Below are 27,576 nucleotides of genomic sequence, written 5' to 3'. Positions count from 1 at the left end.
TTCGCAAAGAAGAGCACGGAATCTACAAAATCATGACTTTTTACCAAGATTCAACGGCTGAATTGCAAGAAAACAGCAGAATTCTGCACGAAATCATCAAAATTCTTACAGAAAACCGCATATTTTGATGCAAAACGACGATTTCTCGCCGATTTTCGTTGTTTTCTGGCTTGAATTCGCAAAGAAGAGCACGAAATCTACAAAATCATGACTTTTTACCAAGATTCAACGGCTGAATTGCAAGAAAACAGCAGAATTCTGCACGAAATCATCAAAATTCTTACAGAAAACCGCATTTTTCGATGCAAAACGACGATTTCTCGCCGATTTTCGTTGTTTTCTGGCTTGAATTCGCAAAGAAGAGCACGAAATCTACAAAATCATGACTTTCTACCAAGATTCAACGGCTGAATTGCAAGAAAACAGCAGAATTCTGCACGAAATCATCAAAATTCTTACAGAAAACCGCATATTTCGATGCAAAACAACGATTTCTCGCCGATTTTCGTTGTTTTCTGGCTTGAATTCGCAAAGAAGAGCACGAAATCTACAAAATCATCACCTTTTACCAAGATTCTACGGCTGAATTGCAAGAAAACAGCAGAATTCTGCACGAAATCATCAAAATTCTTACAGAAAACCGCATATTTCGATGCAAAACGACGATTTCTCGCCGATTTTCGTTGTTTTCTGGCTTGAATTCGCAAAGAAGAGCACGAAATCTACAAAATCATGACTTTTTACCAAGATTCAACGGCTGAATTGCAAGAAAACAGCAGAATTCTGCACGAAATCATCAAAATTCTTAGAGAAAACCGCATATTTCGATGCAAAACGACGATTTCTCGCTGATTTTCGTTGTTTTCTATCTTGAATTCGCAAAGAAGAGCACGGAATCTACAAAATCATGACTTTTTACCAAAATTCAACGGCTGAATTGCAAGAAAACAGCAGAATTCTGCACGAAATCATCAAAATTCTTAAAGAAAACCGCATATTTTGATGCAAAACGACGATTTCTCGCCGATTTTCGTTGTTTTCTGGCTTGAATTCGCAAAGAAGAGCACGAAATCTACAAAATCATGACTTTTTACCAAGATTCAACGGCTGAATTGCAAGAAAACAGCAGAATTCTGCACGAAATCATCAAAATTCTCACAGAAAACCGCATTTTTCGATGCAAAACGACGATTTCTCGCCGATTTTCGTTGTTTTCTGGCTTGAATTTGCAAAGAAGAGCACGAAATCTACAAAATCATGACTTTTTACCAAGATTCAACGGCTGAATTGCAAGAAAACAGCAGAATTCTGCACGAAATCATCAAAATTCTTACAGAAAACCGCATATTTCGATGCAAAACAACGATTTCTCGCCGATTTTCGTTGTTTTATGGCTTGAATTCGCAAAGAAGAGCACGAAATCTACAAAATCATCACTTTTTACCAAGATTCTACGGCTGAATTGCAAGAAAACAGCAGAATTCTGCACGAAATCATCAAAATTCTTACAGAAAACCGCATATTTCGATGCAAAACGACGATTTCTCGCCGATTTTCGTTGTTTTCTGGCTTGAATTCGCAAAGAAGAGCACGAAATCTACAAAATCATGACTTTTTACCAAGATTCAACGGCTGAATTGCAAGAAAACAGCAGAATTCTGCACGAAATCATCAAAATTCTTACAGAAAACCGCATATTTCGATGCAAAACGACGATTTCTCGCCGATTTTCGTTGTTTTCTGGCTTGAATTCGCAAAGAAGAGCACGAAATCTACAAAATCATGACTTTTTACCAAGATTCAACGGCTGAATTGCAAGAAAACAGCAGAATTCTGCACGAAATCATCAAAATTCTTTGAGAAAACTGCATATTTCGATGCAAAACAACGATTTCTCGCCGATTTTCGTTTTTTCTGGCTTGAATTCGCAAAGAAGAGCACGAAATCAACAAAATCATCACTTTTTACCAAGATTCAACAGCTGAATTGCAAGAAAACAGCAGAATTCTGCACGAAATCATCAAAATTCTTAGAGAAAACCGCATATTTCGATGCAAAACGACGATTTCTCGCCGATTTTCGTGGTTTTCTGGCTTGAGTTCGCAAAGAAGAGCACGAAATCTACAAAATCATGACTTTTTACCAAGATTCAACGGCTGAATTGCAAGTAAACAGCAGAATTCTGCACGAAATCGTCAAAATTCTTAGAGAAAACCGCATATTTCGATGCAAAACGACGATTTCTCGCCGATTTTCGTTGTTTTCTGGCTTGAATTCGCAAAGAAGAGCACGAAATCAACAAAATCATCACTTTTTACCAAGATTCAACGGCTGAATTGCAAGAAAACAGCAGAATTCTGCACGAAATCATCAAAATTCTTAGAGAAAACCGCATATTTCGATGCAAAACGACGATTTTTCGCCGATTTTCGTGGTTTTCTGGCTTGAGTTCACAAAGAAGAGCACGAAATCTACAAAATCATGACTTTTTATTAAGATTCAACGGCTGAATTGCAAGAAAACAGCAAAATTCTGCACGAAATCGTCAAAATTCATAGAGAAAACCGCATATTTCGATGCAAAACGACGATTTCTCGCCGATTTTCGTTGTTTTCTGGCTTGAATTCGCAAAGAAGAGCACGAAATCTACAAAATCATGACTTTTTACCAAGATTCAACCGCTGAATTGCAAGAAAACCGCAGAATTCTGCACGAAATCATCAAAATTCTTACAGAAAACCGCATATTACGATGCAAAACGACGATTTCTCGCCGCTTTTCGTTGTTTTCTGGCTTGAATTCGCAAAGAAGAGCACGAAATCTACAAAATCATGACTTTTTACCAAGATTCAACGGCTGAATTGCAAGAAAACAGCAGAATTCTGCACGAAATCGTCAATATTCTTAGAGAAAACCGCATATTTCGATGCAAAACGACGATTTCTCGCCGATTTTCGTTGTTTTCTGGCTTGAATTCAAAAGAAGAGCACCAAATCTACAAAATCATGACTTTTTACCAAGATTCAACGGCTGAATTGCAAGAAAACCGCAGAATTCTGCACGAAATCATCAAAATTCTTACAGAAAACCGCATATTTCGATGCAAAACGACGATTTCTCGCCGATTTTCGTTGTTTTCTGGCTTGAATTCGCAAAGAAGAGCACGAAATCTACAAAATCATGACTTTTTACCAAGATTCAACGGCTGAATTGCAAGTAAACAGCAGAATTCTGCACGAAATCGTCAAAATTCTTAGAGAAAACCGCATATTTCGATGCAAAACGACGATTTCTCGCCGATTTTCGTTGTTTTCTGGCTTTAATTCGCAAAGAAGAGCACGAAATCTACAAAATCATCACTTTTTACCAAGATTTAACGTCTGAATTGCAAGAAAACAGCAGAATTCTGCACGAAATCATCAAAATTCTTAGAGAAAACCGCATATTTCGATGCAAAACGACAATTTCTCGCTGATTTTCGTTGTTTTCTATCTTGAATTCGCAAAGAAGAGCACGGAATCTACAAAATCATGACTTTTTACCAAGATTCAACAGCTGAATTGCAATAAAACAGCAGAATTCTGCACGAAATCATCAAAATTCTTACAGAAAACCGCATATTTTGATGCAAAACGACGATTTCTCGCCGATTTTCGTTGTTTTCTGGCTTGAATTCGCAAAGAAGAGCACAAAATCTACAAAATCATGACTTTTTACCAAGATTCAACGGGTGAATTGCAAGAAAACAGCAGAATTCTGCACGAAATCATCAAAATTCTTACAGAAAACCGCATTTTTCGATGCAAAACGACGATTTCTCGCCGATTTTCGTTGTTTTCTGGCTTGAATTCGCAAAGAAGAGCACGAAATCTACAAAATCATGACTTTTTACCAAGATTCAACGGCTGAATTGCAAGAAAACAGCAGAATTCTGCACGAAATCATCAAAATTCTTACAGAAATCCGCATATTTCGATGCAAAACAACGATTTCTCGCCGATTTTCGTTGTTTTCTGGCTTGAATTCGCAAAGAAGAGCACGAAATCTACAAAATCATCACTTTTTACCAAGATTCTACGGCTGAATTGCAAGAAAACAGCAGAATTCTGCACGAAATCATCAAAATTTTTACAGAAAACCGCATATTTCGATGCAAAACGACGATTTCTCGCCGATTTTCGTTGTTTTCTGGCTTGAATTCGCAAAGAAGAGCACGAAATCTACAAAATCATGACTTTTTACCAAGATTCAACGGCTGAATTGCAAGAAAACAGCAGAATTCTGCACGAAATCATCAAAATTCTTACAGAAAACTGCATATTTCGATGCAAAACAACGATTTCTCGCCGATTTTCCTTGTTTTCTATCTTGAATTCGCCAAGAAGAGCACGAAATCTACAAAATCATGACTTTTTACCTAGATTCAACGGCTGAATTGCAAGAAAACAGCAGAATTCTGCACGAAATCATCAAAATTCTTACAGAAAACCGCATATTTCGATGCAAAACGACGATTTCTCGCCGATTTTCGTTGTTTTCTGGCTTGAATTCGCAAAGAAGAGCACGAAATCTACAAAATCATGACTTTTTACCAAGATTCAACGGCTGAATTGCAAGAAAACAGCAGAATTCTGCACGAAATCGTCAATATTCTTAGAGAAAACCGCATATTTCGATGCAAAACGACGATTTCTCGCCGATTTTCGTTGTTTTCTGGCTTGAATTCGCAAAGAAGAGCACGAAATCTACAAAATCATGACTTTTTACCAAGATTCAACGGCTGAATTGCAAGAAAACAGCAGAATTCTGCACGAAATCATCAAAATTCTTACAGAAAACCGCATATTTCGATGCAAAACAACGATTTCTCGCCGATTTTCGTTGTTTTCTGGCTTGAATTCGCAAAGAAGAGCACGAAATCTACAAAATCATCACATTTTACCAAGATTCTACGGCTGAATTGCAAGAAAACAGCAGAATTCTGCACGAAATCATCAAAATTCTTACAGAAAACCGCATATTTCGATGCAAAACGACGATTTCTCGCCGATTTGCGTTGTTTTCTGGCTTGAATTCGCAAAGAAGAGCACGAAATCTACAAAATCATGACTTTTTACCAAGATTCAACGGCTGAATTGCAAGAAAACAGCAGAATTCTGCACGAAATCATCAAAATTCTTAGAGAAAACTGCATATTTCGATGCAAAACGACGATTTCTCGCCGATTTTCGTTGTTTTCTGGCTTGAATTCGCAAAGAAGAGCACGAAATCTACAAAATCATCACTTTTTACCAAGATTCAACGGCTGAATTGCAAGAAAACAGCAGAATTCTGCACGAAATCATCAAAATTCTTAGAGAAAACCGCATATTTCGATGCAAAACGACGATTTCTCGCCGATTTTCGTGGTTTTCTGGCTTGAGTTCACAAAGAAGAGCACGAAATCTACAAAATCATGACTTTTTATTAAGATTCAACGGCTGAATTGCAAGAAAACAGCAGAATTCTGCACGAAATCGTCAAAATTCATAGAGAAAACCGCATATTTCGATGCAAAACGACGATTTCTCGCCGATTTTCGTTGTTTTCTGGCTTGAATTCGCAAAGAAGAGCACGAAATCTACAAAATCATGTCTTTTTACCAAGATTCAACGGCTGAATTGCAAGAAAACAGCAGAATTCTGCACGAAATCATCAAAATTCTTACAGAAAACCGCATATTTCGATGCAAAACAACGATTTCTCGCCGATTTTCGTTGTTTTCTGGCTTGAATTCGCAAAGAAGAGCACGAAATCTACAAAATCATCACTTTTTACCAAGATTCTACGGCTGAATTGCAAGAAAACAGCAGAATTCTGCACGAAATCATCAAAATTCTTACAGAAAACCGCATATTTCGATGCAAAACGACGATTTCTCGCCGATTTTCGTTGTTTTCTGGCTTGAATTCGCAAAGAAGAGCACGAAATCTACAAAATCATGACTTTTTACCAAGATTCAACGGCTGAATTGCAAGAAAACAGCAGAATTCTGCACGAAATCATCAAAATTCTTAGAGAAAACTGCATATTTCGATGCAAAACAACGATTTCTCGCCGATTTTCGTTGTTTTCTATCTTGAATTCGCCAAGAAGAGCACGAAATCTACAAAATCATGACTTTTTACCTAGATTCAACGGCTGAATTGCAAGAAAACAGCAGAATTCTGCACGAAATCATCAAAATTCTTACAGAAAACCGCATATTTCGATGCAAAACGACGATTTCTCGCCGATTTTCGTTGTTTTCTGGCTTGAATTCGCAAAGAAGAGCACGAAATCTACAAAATCATGACTTTTTACCAAGATTGAACGGCTGAATTGCAAGAAAACAGCAGAATTCTGCACGAAATCATCAAAATTCTTAGAGAAAACTGCATATTTCGATGCAAAACGACGATTTCTCGCCGATTTTCGTTGTTTTCTGGCTTGAATTCGCAAAGAAGAGCACGAAATCTACAAAATCATCACTTTTTACCAAGATTCAACGGCTGAATTGCAAGAAAACAGCAGAATTCTGCACGAAATCATCAAAATTCTTAGAGAAAACCGCATATTTCGATGCAAAACGACGATTTCTCGCCGATTTTCGTTGTTTTCTGGCTTGAATTCCCAAAGAAGAGCACGAAATCTACAAAATCATCACTTTTTACCAAGATTCAACGGCTGAATTGCAAGAAAACAGCAGAATTCTGCACGAAATCATCAAAATTCTTACAGAAAACCGCATATTTTGATGCAAAACGACGATTTCTCGCCGATTTTCGTTGTTTTCTGGCTTGAATTCGCAAAGAAGAGCACGAAATCTACAAAATCATGACTTTTTACCAAGATTCAACGGCTGAATTGCAAGAAAACAGCAGAATTCTGCACGAAATCATCAAAATTCTTACAGAAAACCGCATATTTCGATGCAAAACGACGATTTCTCGCCGATTTTCGTTGTTTTCTGGCTTGAATTCGCAAAGAAGAGCACGAAATCTACAAAATCATGACTTTTTACCAAGATTCAACGGCTGAATTGCAAGAAAACAGCAGAATTCTGCACGAAATCATCAAAATTCTTAGAGAAAACTGCATATTTCGATGCAAAACAACGATTTCTCGCCGATTTTCGTTGTTTTCTATCTTGAATTCGCCAAGAAGAGCACGAAATCTACAAAATCATGACTTTTTACCTAGATTCAACGGCTGAATTGCAAGAAAACAGCAGAATTCTGCACGAAATCATCAAAATTCTTACAGAAAACCGCATATTTCGATGCAAAACGACGATTTCTCGCCGATTTTCGTTGTTTTCTGGCTTGAATTTGCAAAGAAGAGCACGAAATCTACAAAATCATGACTTTTTACCAAGATTCAACAGCTGAATTGCAAGAAAACAGCAGAATTCTGCACGAAATCATCAAAATTCTTACAGAAAACCGCATATTTCGATGCAAAACGACGATTTCTCGCCGATTTTCGTTGTTTTCTGGCTTGAATTCGCAAAGAAGAGCACGAAATCTACAAAATCATGACTTTTTACCAAGATTCAACGGCTGAATTGCAAGAAAACAGCAGAATTCTGCACGAAATCATCAAAATTCTTACAGAAAACCGCATATTTCGATGCAAAACAACGATTTCTCGCCGATTTTCGTTGTTTTCTGGCTTGAATTCGCAAAGAAGAGCACGAAATCTACAAAATCATCACTTTTTACCAAGATTCTACGGCTGAATTGCAAGAAAACAGCAGAATTCGCAAAGAAGAGCACGAAATCTACAAAATCATCACTTTTTACCAAGATTCTACGGCTGAATTGCAAGAAAACAGCAGAATTCTGCACGAAATCATCAAAATTCTTACAGAAAACCGCATATTTCGATGCAAAACGACGATTTCTCGCCGATTTTCGTTGTTTTCTGGCTTGAATTCGCAAAGAAGAGCACGAAATCTACAAAATCATGACTTTTTACCAAGATTCAACGGCTGAATTGCAAGAAAACAGCAGAATTCTGCACGAAATCATCAAAATTCTTAGAGAAAACTGCATATTTCGATGCAAAACAACGATTTCTCGCCGATTTTCGTTGTTTTCTATCTTGAATTCGCCAAGAAGAGCACGAAATCTACAAAATCATGACTTTTTACCTAGATTCAACGGCTGAATTGCAAGAAAACAGCAGAATTCTGCACGAAATCATCAAAATTCTTACAGAAAACCGCATATTTCGATGCAAAACGACGATTTCTCGCCGATTTTCGTTGTTTTCTGGCTTGAATTCGCAAAGAAGAGCACGAAATCTACAAAATCATGACTTTTTACCAAAATTGAACGGCTGAATTGCAAGAAAACAGCAGAATTCTGCACGAAATCATCAAAATTCTTAGAGAAAACTGCATATTTCGATGCAAAACGACGATTTCTCGCCGATTTTCGTTGTTTTCTGGCTTGAATTCGCAAAGAAGAGCACGAAATCTACAAAATCATCACTTTTTACCAAGATTCAACGGCTGAATTGCAAGAAAACAGCAGAATTCTGCACGAAATCATCAAAATTCTTAGAGAAAACCGCATATTTCGATGCAAAACGACGATTTCTCGCCGATTTTCGTTGTTTTCTGGCTTGAATTCCCAAAGAAGAGCACGAAATCTACAAAATCATCACTTTTTACCAAGATTCAACGGCTGAATTGCAAGAAAACAGCAGAATTCTGCACGAAATCATCAAAATTCTTACAGAAAACCGCATATTTTGATGCAAAACGACGATTTCTCGCCGATTTTCGTTGTTTTCTGGCTTGAATTCGCAAAGAAGAGCACGAAATCTACAAAATCATGACTTTTTACCAAGATTCAACGGCTGAATTGCAAGAAAACAGCAGAATTCTGCACGAAATCATCAAAATTCTTACAGAAAACCGCATATTTCGATGCAAAACGACGATTTCTCGCCGATTTTCGTTGTTTTCTGGCTTGAATTCGCAAAGAAGAGCACGAAATCTACAAAATCATGACTTTTTACCAAGATTCAACGGCTGAATTGCAAGAAAACAGCAGAATTCTGCACGAAATCATCAAAATTCTTAGAGAAAACTGCATATTTCGATGCAAAACAACGATTTCTCGCCGATTTTCGTTGTTTTCTATCTTGAATTCGCCAAGAAGAGCACGAAATCTACAAAATCATGACTTTTTACCTAGATTCAACGGCTGAATTGCAAGAAAACAGCAGAATTCTGCACGAAATCATCAAAATTCTTAGAGAAAACTGCATATTTCGATGCAAAACAACGATTTCTCGCCGATTTTCGTTGTTTTCTATCTTGAATTCGCCAAGAAGAGCACGAAATCTACAAAATCATGACTTTTTACCTAGATTCAACGGCTGAATTGCAAGAAAACAGCAGAATTCTGCACGAAATCATCAAAATTCTTACAGAAAACCGCATATTTCGATGCAAAACGACGATTTCTCGCCGATTTTCGTTGTTTTCTGGCTTGAATTCGCAAAGAAGAGCACGAAATCTACAAAATCATGACTTTTTACCAAGATTCAACGGCTGAATTGCAAGAAAACAGCAGAATTCTGCACGAAATCATCAAAATTCTTACAGAAAACCGCATATTTCGATGCAAAACAACGATTTCTCGCCGATTTTCGTTGTTTTCTGGCTTGAATTCGCAAAGAAGAGCACGAAATCTACAAAATCATGACTTTTTACCAAGATTCTACGGCTGAATTGCAAGAAAACAGCAGAATTCTGCACGAAATCATCAAAATTCTTACAGAAAACCGCATATTTCGATGCAAAACGACGATTTCTCGCCGATTTTCGTTGTTTTCTGGCTTGAATTCGCAAAGAAGAGCACGAAATCTACAAAATCATGACTTTTTACCAAGATTCAACGGCTGAATTGCAAGAAAACAGCAGAATTCTGCACGAAATCATCAAAATTCTTAGAGAAAACTGCATATTTCGATGCAAAACAACGATTTCTCGCCGATTTTCGTTGTTTTCTATCTTGAATTCGCCAAGAAGAGCACGAAATCTACAAAATCATGACTTTTTACCTAGATTCAACGGCTGAATTGCAAGAAAACAGCAGAATTCTGCACGAAATCATCAAAATTCTTACAGAAAACCGCATATTTCGATGCAAAACGACGATTTCTCGCCGATTTTCGTTGTTTTCTGGCTTGAATTTGCAAAGAAGAGCACGAAATCTACAAAATCATGACTTTTTACCAAGATTCAACAGCTGAATTGCAAGAAAACAGCAGAATTCTGCACGAAATCATCAAAATTCTTACAGAAAACCGCATATTTCGATGCAAAACGACGATTTCTCGCCGATTTTCGTTGTTTTCTGGCATGAATTTGCAAAGAAGAGCACGAAATCTACAAAATCATGACTTTTTACCAAGATTCAACATCTGAATTGCAAGAAAACAGCAGAATTCTGCACGAAATCATCAAAATTCTTAGAGAAAACCGCATATTTCGATGCAAAACGACGATTTCTCGCCGATTTTCGTTGTTTTCTGGCTTGAATTCGCAAAGAAGAGCACGAAATCTACAAAATCATGACTTTTTACCAAGATTCAACGGCTGAATTGCAAGAAAACCGCAGAATTCTGCACGAAATCATCAAAATTCTTACAGAAAACCGCATATTTCGATGCAAAACGACGATTTCTCGCCGATTTTCGTTGTTTTCTGGCTTGAATTCGCAAAGAAGAGCACGAAATCTACAAAGTCATGACTTTTTACCAAGATTCAACGGCTGAATTGCAAGTAAACAGCAGAATTCTGCACGAAATCGTCAAAATTCTTAGAGAAAACCGCATATTTCGATGCAAAACGACGATTTCTCGCCGATTTTCGTTGTTTTCTGGCTTTAATTCGCAAAGAAGAGCACGAAATCTACAAAATCATCACTTTTTACCAAGATTCAACGGCTGAATTGCAAGAAAACAGCAGAGTTCTGCACGAAATCATCAAAATTCTTAGAGAAAACCGCATATTTCGATGCAAAACGACGATTTCTCGCCGATTTTCGTTGTTTTCTGGCTTGAATTCGCAAAGAAGAGCGCGAAATCTACAAAATCATGACTTTTTACCAAGATTCAACTGCTGAATTGCAAGAAAACAGCAGAATTCTGCACGAAATCATCAAAATTCTTAGAGAAAACTGCATATTTCGATGCAAAACGACGATTTCTCGCCGATTTTCGTTGTTTTCTGGCTTGAATTCGCAAAGAAGAGCACGAAATCTACAAAATCATCACTTTTTACCAAGATTCAACGGCTGAATTGCAAGAAAACAGCAGAATTCTGCACGAAATCATCAAAATTCTTACAGAAAACCGCATATTTCGATGCAAAACGACGATTTCTCGCCGATTTTCGTTGTTTTCTGGCTTGAATTCGCAAAGAAGAGCACGAAATCTACAAAATCATGACTTTTTACCAAGATTCAACGGCTGAATTGCAAGAAAACAGCAGAATTCTGCACGAAATCGTCAATATTCTTAGAGAAAACCGCATATTTTGATGCAAAACGACGATTTCTCGCCGATTTTCGTTGTTTTCTGGCTTGAATTCGCAAAGAAGAGCACGAAATCTACAAAATCATGACTTTTTACCAAGATTCAACGGCTGAATTGCAAGCAAACAGCAGAATTCTGCACGAAATCATCAAAATTCGTACAGAAAACCGCATTTTTCGATGCAAAACGACGATTTCTCGCCGATTTTCGTTGTTTTCTGGCTTGAATTCGCAAAGAAGAGCACGAAATCATGACTTTTTACCAAGATTCAACGGCTGAATTGCAAGAAAACAGCAGAATTCTGCACGAAATCATCAAAATTCTTACAGAAAACCGCATATTTCGATGCAAAACAACGATTTCTCGCCGATTTTCGTTGTTTTCTGGCTTGAATTTGCAAAGAAGAGCACGAAATCTACAAAATCATGACTTTTTACCAAGATTCAACAGCTGAATTGCAAGAAAACAGCAGAATTCTGCACGAAATCATCAAAATTCTTACAGAAAACCGCATATTTCGATGCAAAACGACGATTTCTCGCCGATTTTCGTTGTTTTCTGGCATGAATTTGCAAAGAAGAGCACGAAATCTACAAAATCATGACTTTTTACCAAGATTCAACGGCTGAATTGCAAGAAAACAGCAGAATTCTGCACGAAATCATCAAAATTCTTAGAGAAAACCGCATATTTCGATGCAAAACGACGATTTCTCGCCGATTTTCGTTGTTTTCTGGCATGAATTTGCAAAGAAGAGCACGAAATCTACAAAATCATGACTTTTTACCAAGATTCAACGGCTGAATTGCAAGAAAACAGCAGAATTCTGCACGAAATCATCAAAATTCTTAGAGAAAACCGCATATTTCGATGCAAAACGACGATTTCCCGCCGATTTTCGTTGTTTTCTGGCTTGAATTCGCAAAGAAGAGCACGAAATCTACAAAATCATCACTTTTTACCAAGATTCTACGGCTGAATTGCAAGAAAACAGCAGAATTCTGCACGAAATCATCAAAATTCTTACAGAAAACCGCATATTTCGATGCAAAACAACGATTTCTCGCCGATTTTCGTTGTTTTCTGGCTTGAATTCGCAAAGAAGAGCACGAAATCTACAAAATCATTACTTTTTACCAAGATTCTACGGCTGAATTGCAAGAAAACCGCAGAATTCTGCACGAAATCATCAAAATTCTTACAGAAAACCGCATATTTCGATGCAAAACGACGATTTCTCGCCGATTTTCGTTGTTTTCTGGCTTGAATTCGCAAAGAAGAGCACGAAATCTACAAAATCATGACTTTTTACCAAGATTCAACGGCTGAATTGCAAGAAAACAGCAGAATTCTGCACGAAATCATCAAAATTCTTAGAGAAAACCGCATATTTCGATGCAAAACGACGATTTCTCGCTGATTTTCGTAGTTTTCTATCTTGAATTCGCAAAGAAGAGCACGGAATCTACAAAATCATGACTTTTTACCAAGATTCAACGGCTGAATTGCAAGAAAACAGCAGAATTCTGCACGAAATCATCAAAATTCTTACAGAAAACCGCATATTTTGATGCAAAACGACGATTTCTCGCCGATTTTCGTTGTTTTCTGGCTTGAATTCGCAAAGAAGAGCACGAAATCTACAAAATCATGACTTTTTACCAAGATTCAACGGCTGAATTGCAAGCAAACAGCAGAATTCTGCACGAAATCATCAAAATTCTTACAGAAAACCGCATTTTTCGATGCAAAACGACGATTTCTCGCCGATTTTCGTTGTTTTCTGGCTTGAATTCGCCAAGAAGAGGACGAAATCTACAAAATCATGACTTTTTACCTAGATTCAACGGCTGAATTGCAAGAAAACAGCAGAATTCTGCACGAAATCATCAAAATTCTTACAGAAAACCGCATATTTCGATGCAAAACGACGATTTCTCGCCGATTTTCGTTGTTTTCTGGCTTGAATTCGCAAAGAAGAGCACGAAATCTACAAAATCATGACTTTTTACCAAGATTCAACGGCTGAATTGCAAGAAAACAGCAGAATTCTGCACGAAATCATCAAAATTCTTAGAGAAAACCGCATATTTCGATGCAAAACAACGATTTCTCGCCGATTTTCGTTGTTTTCTGGCTTGAATTCGCAAAGAAGAGCACGAAATCTACAAAATCATGACTTTTTACCAAGATTCAACGGCTGAATTGCAAGAAAACAGCAGAATTCTGCACGAAATCATCAAAATTCTTAGAGAAAACTGCATATTTCGATGCAAAACAACGATTTCTCGCCGATTTTCGTTGTTTTCTATCTTGAATTCGCCAAGAAGAGCACGAAATCTACAAAATCATGACTTTTTACCTAGATTCGACGGCTGAATTGCAAGAAAACAGCAGAACTCTGCACGAAATCATCAAAATTCTTACAGAAAACCGCATATTTCGATGCAAAACAACGATTTCTCGCCGATTTTCGTTGTTTTCTATCTTGAATTCGCCAAGAAGAGCACAAAATCTACAAAATCATGACTTTTTACCTAGATTCAACGGCTGAATTGCAAGAAAACAGCAAAATTCTGCACGAAATCATCAAAATTCTTACAGAAAACCGCATATTTCGATGCAAAACGACGATTTCTCGGCGATTTTCGTTGTTTTCTGGCTTGAATTTGCAAAGAAGAGCACGAAATCTACAAAATCATGACTTTTTACCAAGATTCAACGGCTGAATTGCAAGAAAACAGCAGAATTCTGCACGAAATCATCAAAATTCCATATTTCGATGCAAAACGACGATTTCTCGCCGATTTTCGTTGTTTTCTGGCTTGAATTCGCAAAGAAGAGCACGAAATCTACAAAATCATGACTTTTTACCAAGGTTCAACGGCTGAATTGCAAGAAAACAGCAGAATTCTGCACGAAATCGTCAATATTCTTAGAGAAAACCGCATATTTCGATGCAAAACGACGATTTCTCGCCGATTTTCGTTGTTTTCTGGCTTGAATTTGCAAAGAAGAGCACGAAATCTACAAAATCATGACTTTTTACCAAGATTCAACGGCTGAATTGCAAGAAAACCGCAGAATTCTGCACGAAATCATCAAAATTCTTACAGAAAACCGCATATTTCGATGCAAAACGACGATTTCTCGTCGATTTTCGTTGTTTTCTGGCTTGAATTCGCAAAGAAGAGCACGAAATCTACAAAATCATGACTTTTTACCAAGATTCAACGGCTGAATTGCAAGTAAACAGCAGAATTCTGCACGAAATCGTCAAAATTCTTAGAGAAAACCGCATATTTCGATGCAAAACGACGATTTCTCGCCGATTTTCGTTGTTTTCTGGCTTTAATTCGCAAAGCAGAGCACGAAATCTACAAAATCATCACTTTTTACCAAGATTCAACGGCTGAATTGCAAGAAAACAGCAGAGTTCTGCACGAAATCATCAAAATTCTTAGAGAAAACCGCATATTTCGATGCAAAACGACGATTTCTCGCCGATTTTCGTTGTTTTCTGGCTTGAATTTGCAAAGAGGAGCACGAAATCTACAAAATCATCACTTTTTACCAAGATTCAACGGCTGAATTGCAAGAAAACAGCAGAATTCTGCACGAAATCATCAAAATTCTTAGAGAAAACCGCATATTTCGATGCAAAACGACGATTTTTCGCTGATTTTCGTTGTTTTCTATCTTGAATTCGCAAAGAAGAGCACGGAATCTACAAAATCATGACTTTTTACCAAGATTCAACGGCTGAATTGCAAGAAAACAGCAGAATTCTGCACGAAATCATCAAAATTCTTACAGAAAACCGCATATTTTGATGCAAAACGACGATTTCTCGCCGATTTTCGTTGTTTTCTGGCTTGAATTCGCAAAGAAGAGCACGAAATCTACAAAATCATGATTTTTTACCAAGATTCAACGGGTGAATTGCAAGAAAACAGCAGAATTCTGCACGAAATCATCAAAATTCTTACAGAAAACCGCATTTTTCGATGCAAAACGACGATTTCTCGCCGATTTTCGTTGTTTTCTGGCTTGAATTCGCAAAGAAGAGCACGAAATCTACAAAATCATGACTTTTTACCAAGATTCAACGGCTGAATTGCAAGAAAACAGTAGAATTCTGCACGAAATCATCAAAATTCTTACAGAAAACCGCATATTTCGATGCAAAACAACGATTTCTCGCCGATTTTCGTTGTTTTCTGGCTTGAATTCGCAAAGAAGAGCACGAAATCTACAAAATCATCACTTTTTACCAAGATTCTACGGCTGAATTGCAAGAAAACAGCAGAATTCTGCACGAAATCATCAAAATTCTTACAGAAAACCGCATATTTCGATGCAAAACGACGATTTCTCGCCGATTTTCGTTGTTTTCTGGCTTGAATTCGCAAAGAAGAGCACGAAATCTACAAAATCATGACTTTTTACCAAGATTCAACGGCTGAATTGCAAGAAAACAGCAGAATTCTGCACGAAATCATCAAAATTCTTACAGAAAACCGCATATTTCGATGCAAAACAACGATTTCTCGCCGATTTTCGTTGTTTTCTGGCTTGAATTCGCAAAGAAGAGCACGAAATCTACAAAATCATCACTTTTTACCAAGATTCTACGGCTGAATTGCAAGAAAACAGCAGAATTCTGCACGAAATCATCAAAATTCTTAGAGAAAACTGCATATTTCGATGCAAAACAACGATTTCTCGCCGATTTTCGTTGTTTTCTATCTTGAATTCGCCAAGAAGAGCACGAAATCTACAAAATCATGACTTTTTACCTAGATTCAACGGCTGAATTGCAAGAAAACAGCAGAATTCTGCACGAAATCATCAAAAATCTATATTTCGATGCAAAACGACGATTTCTCGCCGATTTTCGTTGTTTTCTGGCTTGAATTCCCAAAGAAGAGCACGAAATCTACAAAATCATGACTTTTTACCAAGATTCAACAGCTGAATTGCAAGAAAACAGCAGAATTCTGCACGAAATCGTCAATATTCTTAGAGAAAACCGCATATTTCGATGCAAAACGACGATTTCTCGCCGATTTTCGTTGTTTTCTGGCTTGAATTCGCAAAGAAGAGCACGAAATCTACAAAATCATGACTTTTTACCAAGATTCAACGGCTGAATTGCAAGAAAACCGCAGAATTCTGCACGAAATCATCAAAATTCTTACAGAAAACCGCATATTTCGATGCAAAACGACGATTTCTCGCCGATTTTCGTTGTTTTCTGGCTTGAATTCGCAAAGAAGAGCACGAAATCTACAAAATCATGACTTTTTACCAAGATTCAACGGCTGAATTGCAAGTAAACAGCAGAATTCTGCACGAAATCGTCAAAATTCTTAGAGAAAACCGCATATTTCGATGCAAAACGACGATTTCTCGCCGATTTTCGTTGTTTTCTGGCTTGAATTTGCAAAGAAGAGCACGAAATCTACAAAATCATCACTTTTTACCAAGATTCAACGGCTGAATTGCAAGAAAACAGCAGAATTCTGCACGAAATCATCAAAATTCTTAGAGAAAACCGCATATTTCGATGCAAAACGACGATTTCTCGCTGATTTTCGTTGTTTTCTATCTTGAATTCGCAAAGAAGAGCACGGAATCTACAAAATCATGACTTTTTACCAAGATTCAACGGCTGAATTGCAAGAAAACAGCAGAATTCTGCACGAAATCATCAAAATTCTTACAGAAAACCGCATATTTTGATGCAAAACGACGATTTCTCGCCGATTTTCGTTGTTTTCTGGCTTGAATTCGCAAAGAAGAGCACGAAATCTACAAAATCATGACTTTTTACCAAGATTCAACGGGTGAATTGCAAGAAAACAGCAGAATTCTGCACGAAATCATCAAAATTCTTACAGAAAACCGCATTTTTCGATGCAAAACGACGATTTCTCGCCGATTTTCGTTGTTTTCTGGCTTGAATTCGCAAAAAAGAGCACGAAATCTACAAAATCATGACTTTTTACCAAGATTCAACGGCTGAATTGCAAGAAAACAGTAGAATTCTGCACGAAATCATCAAAATTCTTACAGAAAACCGCATATTTCGATGCAAAACAACGATTTCTCGCCGATTTTCGTTGTTTTCTGGCTTGAATTCGCAAAGAAGAGCACGAAATCTACAAAATCATCACTTTTTACCAAGATTCTACGGCTGAATTGCAAGAAAACAGCAGAATTCTGCACGAAATCATCAAAATTCTTACAGAAAATCGCATATTTTGATACAAAACGACGATTTCTCGCCGATTTTCGTTGTTTTCTGGCTTGAATTCGCAAAGAAGAGCACGAAATCTACAAAATCATGACTTTTTACCAAGATTCAACGGCTGAATTGCAAGAAAACAGCAGAATTCTGCACGAAATCATCAAAATTCTTAGAGAAAACTGCATATTTCGATGCAAAACAACGATTTCTCGCCGATTTTCGTTGTTTTCTATCTTGAATTCGCCAAGAAGTGCACGAAATCTACAAAATCATGACTTTTTACCTAGATTCAACGGCTGAATTGCAAGAAAACAGCAGAATTCTGCACGAAATCATCAAAATTCTTAGAGAAAACCGCATATTTCGATGCAAAACGACGTTTTCTCGCTGATTTTCGTTGTTTTCTATCTTGAATTCGCAAAGAAGAGCACGAAATCTACAAAATCATGACGTTTTACCAAGATTCAACGGCTGAATTGCAAGAAAACAGCAGAATTCTGCACAAAATCATCAAAATTCTTAGAGAAAACTGCATATTTCGATGCAAAACAACGATTTCTCGCCGATTTTCGTTGTTTTCTATCTTGAATTCGCCAAGAAGAGCACGAAATCTACAAAATCATGACTTTTTACCTAGATTCAACGGCTGAATTGCAAGAAAACAGCAGAATTCTGCACGAAATCATCAAAATTCATACAGAAAACAGCATATTTCGATGCAAAACAACGATTTCTCGCCGATTTTCGTTGTTTTCTGGCTTGAATTCGCAAAGAAGAGCACGAAATCTACAAAATCATGACTTTTTACCAAGATTCAACGGCTGAATTGCAAGAAAACAGCAGAATTCTGCACGAAATCATCAAAATTCTTAGAGAAAACTGCATATTTCGATGCAAAACAACGATTTCTCGCCGATTTTCGTTGTTTTCTATCTTGAATTCGCCAAGAAGAGCACGAAATCTACAAAATCATGACTTTTTACCTAGATTCGACGGCTGAATTGCAAGAAAACAGCAGAACTCTGCACGAAATCATCAAAATTCTTACAGAAAACCGCATATTTCGATGCAAAACAACGATTTCTCGCCGATTTTCGTTGTTTTCTATCTTGAATTCGCCAAGAAGAGCACGAAATCTACAAAATCATGACTTTTTACCTAGATTCAACGGCTGAATTGCAAGAAAACAGCAAAATTCTGCACGAAATCATCAAAATTCTTACAGAAAACCGCATATTTCGATGCAAAACGACGATTTCTCGGCGATTTTCGTTGTTTTCTGGCTTGAATTTGCAAAAAAGAGCACGAAATCTACAAAATCATGACTTTTTACCAAGATTCAACGGCTGAATTGCAAGAAAACAGCAGAATTCTGCACGAAATCATCAAAATTCTTACAGAAAACCGCATATTTCGATGCAAAGCGACGATTTCTCGCCGATTTTTGTTGTTTTCTGGCATGAATTTGCAAAGAAGAGCACGAAATCTACAAAATCATGACTTTTTACCAAGATTCAACGGCTGAATTGCAAGAAAACAGCAGAATTCTGCACGAAATCATCAAAATTCTTAGAGAAAACCGCATATTTCGATGCAAAACGACAATTTCTCGCTGATTTTCGTTGTTTTCTGGCTTGAATTCGCAAAGAAGAGCACGAAATCTACAAAATCATGACTTTTTACCAAGATTCAACGGCTGAATTGCAAGAAAACAGCAGAATTCTGCACGAAATCATCAAAATTCTTACAGAAAACCGCATTTTTCGATGCAAAACGACGATTTCTCGCCGATTTTCGTTGTTTTCTGGCTTAAATTCGCAAAGAAGAGCACTAAATCTACAAAATCATGACTTTTTACCAAGATTCAACGGCTGAATTGCAAGAAAACAGCAGAATTCTGCACGAAATCATCAAAATTCTTAGAGAAAACTGCATATTACGATGCAAAACAACGATTTCTCGCCGATTTTCGTTGTTTTCTATCTTGAATTCGCCAAGAAGAGCACGAAATCTACAAAATCATAACTTTTTACCTAGATTCAACGGCTAAATTGCAAGAAAACTGCAGAATTCTGCACGAAATCATCAAAATTCTTACAGAAAACCGCATATTTCGATGCAAAACGACGATTTCTCGCCGATTTTCGTTGTTTTCTGGCTTGAATTCACAAAGAAGAGCACGAAATCTACAAAATCATGACTTTTTACCAAGATTCAACGGCTTAATTGCAAGAAAACAGCAGAATTCTGCACGAAATCATCAAAATTCTTACAGAAAACCGCATATTTCGATGCAAAACGACGATTTCTCGCCGATTTTCGTTGTTTTCTGGCATGAATTCGCAAAGAAGAGCACGAAATCTACAAAATCATGACTTTTTACCAAGATTCAACGGCTGAATTGCAAGAAAACAGCAGAATTCTGCACTAAATCATCAAAATTCTTAGAGAAAACCGCATATTTCGATGCAAAACAACCATTTCTCGCTGATTTTCGTTGTTTTCTATCTTGAATTTGCAAAGAAGAGCACGAAATCTACAAAATCATGACTTTTTACCAAGATTCTACGGCTGAATTGCAAGAAAACAGCAGAATTCTGCACGAAATCATCAAAATTCTTACAGAAAACCGCATTTTTCGATGCAAAACGACGATTTCTCGCCGATTTTCGTTGTTTTCTGGCTTGAATTCGCAAAGAAGAGCACGAAATCTACAAAATTATGACTTTTTACCAAGATTCAACGGCTGAATTGCAAGAAAACAGCAGAATTCTGCACGAAATCATCAAAATTCTTACAGAAAACCGCATATTTCGATGCAAAACAACGATTTCTCGCCGATTTTCGTTGTTTTCTGGCTTGAATTTGCAAAGAAGAGCACGAAATCTACAAAATCATCACTTTTTACCAAGATTCAACGGCTGAATTGCAAGAAAACAGCAGAATTCTGCACGAAATCATCAAAATTCTTAGAGAAAACCGCATATTTCGATGCAAAACGACGATTTCTCGCCGATTTTCGTTGTTTTCTGGCTTGAATTCGCAAAGAAGAGCACGAAATCTACAAAATCATCACTTTTTACCAAGATTCAACGGCTGAATTGCAAGAAAACAGCAGAATTCTGCACGAAATCATCAAAATTCTTACAGAAAACCGCATATTTCGATGCAAAACGACGATTTCTCGCCGATTTTCGTTGTTTTCTGGCTTGAATCCGCAAAGAAGAGCACGAAATCTACAAAATCGTGACTTTTTACCAAGATTCAACGGCTGAATTGCAAGAAAACGGCAGAATTCTGCACGAAATCATCAAAATTCTTACAGAAAACCGCATTTTTCGATGCAAATCGACGATTTCTCGCCGATTTTCGTTGTTTTCTGGCTTGAATTCGCAAAGAAGAGCACGAAATCTACAAAATCATGACCTTTTACCAAGATTCAACGGCTGAATTGGAAGAAAACAGCAGAATTCTGCACGAAATCATCAAAATTCTTACAGAAAACCGCATATTTCGATGCAAAACAACGATTTCTCGCCGATTTTCGTTGTTTTCTGGCTTGAATTCGCAAGGAAGAGCACGAAATCTACAAAATCATCACTTTTTACCAAGATTCAACGGCTGAATTGCAAGAAAACAGCAGAATTCTGCACGAAATCATCAAAATTCTTAGAGAAAATCGCATATTTCGATGCAAAACGACGATTTCTCGTCGATTTTCGTTGTTTTCTGGCTTGAATTCGCAAAGAAGAGCACGAAATCTACAAAATCATGACTTTTTACCAAGATTCAACGGCTGAATTGCAAGAAAACAGCAGAATTCTGCACGAAATCATCAAAATTCTTACAGAAAACCGCATTTTTCGATGCAAAACGACGATTTCTCGCCGATTTTCGTTGTTTTCTGGCTTGAATTCGCAAAGAAGAGCACGAAATCTACAAAATCATGACTTTTCACCAAGATTCAACGGCTGAATTGCAAGAAAACAGCAGAATTCTGCACGAAATCATCAAAATTCTTACAGAAAACCGCATATTTCGATGCAAAACAACGATTTCTTGCCGATTTTCGTTGTTTTCTGGCTTGAATTCGCAAAGAAGAGCACGAAATCTACAAAATCATGACTTTTTACCAAGATTCAACGGCTGAATTGCAAGAAAACAGCAGAATTCTGCACGAAATCATCAAAATTCTTACAGAAAACCGCATATTTCGATGCAAAACGACGATTTCTCGCCGATTTTCCTTGTTTTCTGGCTTGAATTTGCAAAGAAGAGCACGAAATCTATAAAATCATGACTTTTTACCAAGATTCAACGGCTGAATTGCAAGAAAACAGCAGAATTCTGCACGAAATCATCAAAATTCTTACAGAAAACCGCATATTTCGATGCAAAACGACGATTTTTCGCCGATTTTCGTTGTTTTCTGGCATGAATTTGCAAAGAAGAGCACGAAATCTACAAAATCATGACTTTTTACCAAGATTCAACGGCTGAATTGCAAGAAAACAGCAGAATTCTGCACAAAATCATCAAAATTCTTAGAGAAAACTGCATATTTCGATGCAAAACAACGATTTCTCGCCGATTTTCGTTGTTTTCTATCTTGAATTCGCCAAGAAGAGCACGAAATCTACAAAATCATGACTTTTTACCTAGATTCAACGGCTGAATTGCAAGAAAACAGCAGAATTCTGCACGAAATCATCAAAATTCTTACAGAAAACCGCATATTTCGATGCAAAACAACGATTTCTCGCCGATTTTCGTTGTTTTCTGGCTTGAATTCGCAAAGAAGAGCACGAAATCTACAAAATCATGACTTTTTACCAAGATTCAACGGCTGAATTGCAAGAAAACAGCAGAATTCTGCACGAAATCATCAAAATTCTTAGAGAAAACTGCATATTTCGATGCAAAACAAGATTTCTCGCCGATTTTCGTTGTTTTCTATCTTGAATTCGCCAAGAAGAGCACGAAATCTACAAAATCATGACTTTTTACCTAGATTCTACGGCTGAATTGCAAGAAAACAGCAGAACTCTGCACGAAATCATCAAAATTCTTACAGAAAACCGCATATTTCGATGCAAAACAACGATTTCTCGCCGATTTTCGTTGTTTTCTATCTTGAATTCGCCAAGAAGAGCACGAAATCTACAAAATCATGACTTTTTACCTAGATTCAACGGCTGAATTGCAAGAAAACAGCAAAATTCTGCACGAAATCATCAAAATTCTTACAGAAAACCGCATATTTCGATGCAAAACGACGATTTCTCGGCGATTTTCGTTGTTTTTTGGCTTGAATTCGCAAAGAAGAGCACGAAATCTACAAAATCATGACTTTTTACCAAGATTCAACGGCTGAATTGCAAGAAAACAGCAGAATTCTGCACGAAATCATCAAAATTCTTACAGAAAACCGCATATTTCGATGCAAAGCGACGATTTCTCGCCGATTTTCGTTGTTTTCTGGCATAAATTTGCAAAGAAGAGCACGAAATCTACAAAATCATGACTTTTACCAAGATTCAACGGCTGAATTGCAAGAAAACAGCAGAATTCTGCACGAAATCATCAAAATTCTTAGAGAAAACCGCATATTTCGATGCAAAACGACGATTTCTCGCTGATTTTCGTTGTTTTCTGGCTTGAATTCGCAAAGAAGAGCACGAAATCTACAAAATCATCACTTTTTACCAAGATTCAACGGCTGAATTGCAAGAGAACAGCAGAATTCTGCACGAAATCATCAAAATTCTTACAGAAAACCGCATATTTCGTTGCAAAACGACGATTTCTCGCCGATTTTCGTTGTTTTCTGGCTTGAATTCGCAAAGAAGAGCACAAAATCTACAAAATCATGACTTTTTACCAAGATTCAACGGCTGAATTGCAAGACAACAGCAGAATTCTGCACGAAATCATCAAAATTCTTACAGAAAACCGCATTTTTCGATGCAAATCGATGTTTTCTCGCCGATTTTCGTTGTTTTCTGGCTTGAATTCGCAAAAAGAGCACTAAATCTACAAAATCATGACTTTTTACCAAGATTCAACGGCTGAATTGCAAGAAAACAGCAGAATTCTGCACGAAATCATCAAAATTCTTAGAGAAAACTGCATATTACGATGCAAAACAACGATTTCTCGCCGATTTTCGTTGTTTTCTATCTTGAATTCGCCAAGAAGAGCACGAAATCTACAAAATCATGACTTTTTACCTAGATTCAACGGCTAAATTGCAAGAAAACAGCAGAATTCTGCACGAAATCATCAAAATTCTTACAGAAAACCGCATATTTCGATGCAAAACGACGATTTCTCGCCGATTTTCGTTGTTTTCTGGCATGAATTCGCAAAGAAGAGCACGAAATCTACAAAATCATGACTTTTTACCAAGATTCAACGGCTGAATTGCAAGAAAACAGCAGAATTCTGCACGAAATCATCAAAATTCTTAGAGAAAACTGCATATTTCGATGCAAAACAACGATTTCTCGCCGATTTTCGTTGTTTTCTATCTTGAATTCGCCAAGAAGAGCACGAAATCTACAAAATCATGACTTTTTACCTAGATTCTACGGCTGAATTGCAAGAAAACAGCAGAACTCTGCACGAAATCATCAAAATTCTTACAGAAAACCGCATATTTCGATGCAAAACAACGATTTCTCGCCGATTTTCGTTGTTTTCTATCTTGAATTCGCCAAGAAGAGCACGAAATCTACAAAATCATGACTTTTTACCTAGATTCAACGGCTGAATTGCAAGAAAACAGCAAAATTCTGCACGAAATCATCAAAATTCTTACAGAAAACCGCATATTTCGATGCAAAACGACGATTTCTCGGCGATTTTCGTTGTTTTTTGGCTTGAATTCGCAAAGAAGAGCACGAAATCTACAAAATCATGACTTTTTACCAAGATTCAACGGCTGAATTGCAAGAAAACAGCAGAATTCTGCACGAAATCATCAAAATTCTTACAGAAAACCGCATATTTCGATGCAAAGCGACGATTTCTCGCCGATTTTCGTTGTTTTCTGGCATGAATTTGCAAAGAAGAGCACGAAATCTACAAAATCATGACTTTTACCAAGATTCAACGGCTGAATTGCAAGAAAACAGCAGAATTCTGCACGAAATCATCAAAATTCTTAGAGAAAACCGCATATTTCGATGCAAAACGACGATTTCTCGCTGATTTTCGTTGTTTTCTGGCTTGAATTCGCAAAGAAGAGCACGAAATCTACAAAATCATCACTTTTTACCAAGATTCAACGGCTGAATTGCAAGAGAACAGCAGAATTCTGCACGAAATCATCAAAATTCTTACAGAAAACCGCATATTTCGTTGCAAAACGACGATTTCTCGCCGATTTTCGTTGTTTTCTGGCTTGAATTCGCAAAGAAGAGCACAAAATCTACAAAATCATGACTTTTTACCAAGATTCAACGGCTGAATTGCAAGACAACAGCAGAATTCTGCACGAAATCATCAAAATTCTTACAGAAAACCGCATTTTTCGATGCAAATCGATGTTTTCTCGCCGATTTTCGTTGTTTTCTGGCTTGAATTCGCAAAAAGAGCACTAAATCTACAAAATCATGACTTTTTACCAAGATTCAACGGCTGAATTGCAAGAAAACAGCAGAATTCTGCACGAAATCATCAAAATTCTTAGAGAAAACTGCATATTACGATGCAAAACAACGATTTCTCGCCGATTTTCGTTGTTTTCTATCTTGAATTCGCCAAGAAGAGCACGAAATCTACAAAATCATGACTTTTTACCTAGATTCAACGGCTAAATTGCAAGAAAACAGCAGAATTCTGCACGAAATCATCAAAATTCTTACAGAAAACCGCATATTTCGATGCAAAACGACGATTTCTCGCCGATTTTCGTTGTTTTCTGGCTTGAATTCGCAAAGAAGAGCACGAAATCTACAAAATCATGACTTTTTACCAAGATTCAACGGCTTAATTGCAAGAAAACAGCAGAATTCTGCACGAAATCATCAAAATTCTTACAGAAAACCGCATATTTCGATGCAAAACGACGATTTCTCGCCGATTTTCGTTGTTTTCTGGCATGAATTCGCAAAGAAGAGCACGAAATCTACAAAATCATGACTTTTTACCAAGATTCAACGGCTGAATTGCAAGAAAACAGCAGAATTCTGCACGAAATCATCAAAATTCTTAGAGAAAACCGCATATTTCGATGCAAAACAACCATTTCTCACTGATTTTCGTTGTTTTCTATCTTGAATTTGCAAAGAAGAGCACGAAATCTACAAAATCATGACTTTTTACCAAGATTCAACAGCTGAATTGCAAGAAAACAGCAGAATTCTGCACGAAATCATCAAAATTCTTACAGAAAACCGCATATTTCGATGCTAAACAACGATTTCTCGCCGATTTTCGTTGTTTTCTGGCTTGAATTCGCAAAGAAGAGCACGAAATCTACAAAATCATCACTTTTTACCAAGATTCAACGGCTGAATTGCAAGAAAACAGCAGAATTCTGCACGAAATCATCAAAATTCTTAGAGAAAACCGCATATTTCGATGCAAAACGACGATTTCTCGCCGATTTTCGTTGTTTTCTGGCTTGAATTCGCAAAGAAGAGCACGAAATCTACAAAATCATCACTTTTTACCAAGATTCAACGGCTGAATTGCAAGAAAACAGCAGAATTCTGCACGAAATCATCAAAATTCTTACAGAAAACCGCATATTTTGATGCAAAACGACGATTTCTCGCCGATTTTCGTTGTTTTCTGGCTTGAATTCGCAAAGAAGAGCACGAAATCTACAAAATCATCACTTTTTACCAAGATTCAACGGCTGAATTGCAAGAAAACAGCAGAATTCTGCACGAAATCATCAAAATTCTTACAGAAAACCGCATATTTCGATGCAAAACGACGATTTCTCGCCGATTTTCGTTGTTTTCTGGCTTGAATTCGCAAAGAAGAGCACGAAATCTACAAAATCGTGACTTTTTACCAAGATTCAACGGCTGAATTGCAAGAAAACGGCAGAATTCTGCACGAAATCATCAAAATTCTTACAGAAAACCGCATTTTTTGATGCAAATCGACGATTTCTCGCCGATTTTCGTTGTTTTCTGGCTTGAATTCGCAAAGAAGAGCACGAAATCTACAAAATCATGACCTTTTACCAAGATTCAACGGCTGAATTGGAAGAAAACAGCAGAATTCTGCACGAAATCATCAAAATTCTTACAGAAAACCGCATATTTCGATGCAAAACAACAATTTCTCGCCGATTTTCGTTGTTTTCTGGCTTGAATTCGCAAAGAAGAGCACGAAATCTACAAAATCATCACTTTTTACCAAGATTCAACGGCTGAATTGCAAGAAAACAGCAGAATTCTGCACGAAATCATCAAAATTCTTAGAGAAAACCGCATATTTCGATGCAAAACGACGATTTCTCGTCGATTTTCGTTGTTTTCTGGCTTGAATTCGCAAAGAAGAGCACGAAATCTACAAAATCATGGCTTTTTACCAAGACTCAACGGCTGAATTGCAAGAAAACAGCAGAATTCTGCACGAAATCATCAAAATTCTTACAGAAAACCGCATTTTTTGATGCAAATCGACGATTTCTCGCCGATTTTCGTTGTTTTCTGACTTGAATTCGCCAAGAAGAGCACGAAATCTACAAAATCATGACTTTTTACCTAGATTCTACGGCTGAA

Source organism: Gnatocerus cornutus, unplaced genomic scaffold (assembly GCF_029298725.1).
Source record: "Gnatocerus cornutus isolate USDA-ARS CGAHR unplaced genomic scaffold, icGnaCorn1.1 ctg00000036.1, whole genome shotgun sequence".
Taxonomy (NCBI): domain Eukaryota; kingdom Metazoa; phylum Arthropoda; class Insecta; order Coleoptera; family Tenebrionidae; genus Gnatocerus; species Gnatocerus cornutus.
This window is presented reverse-complemented; position numbering follows the sequence as displayed.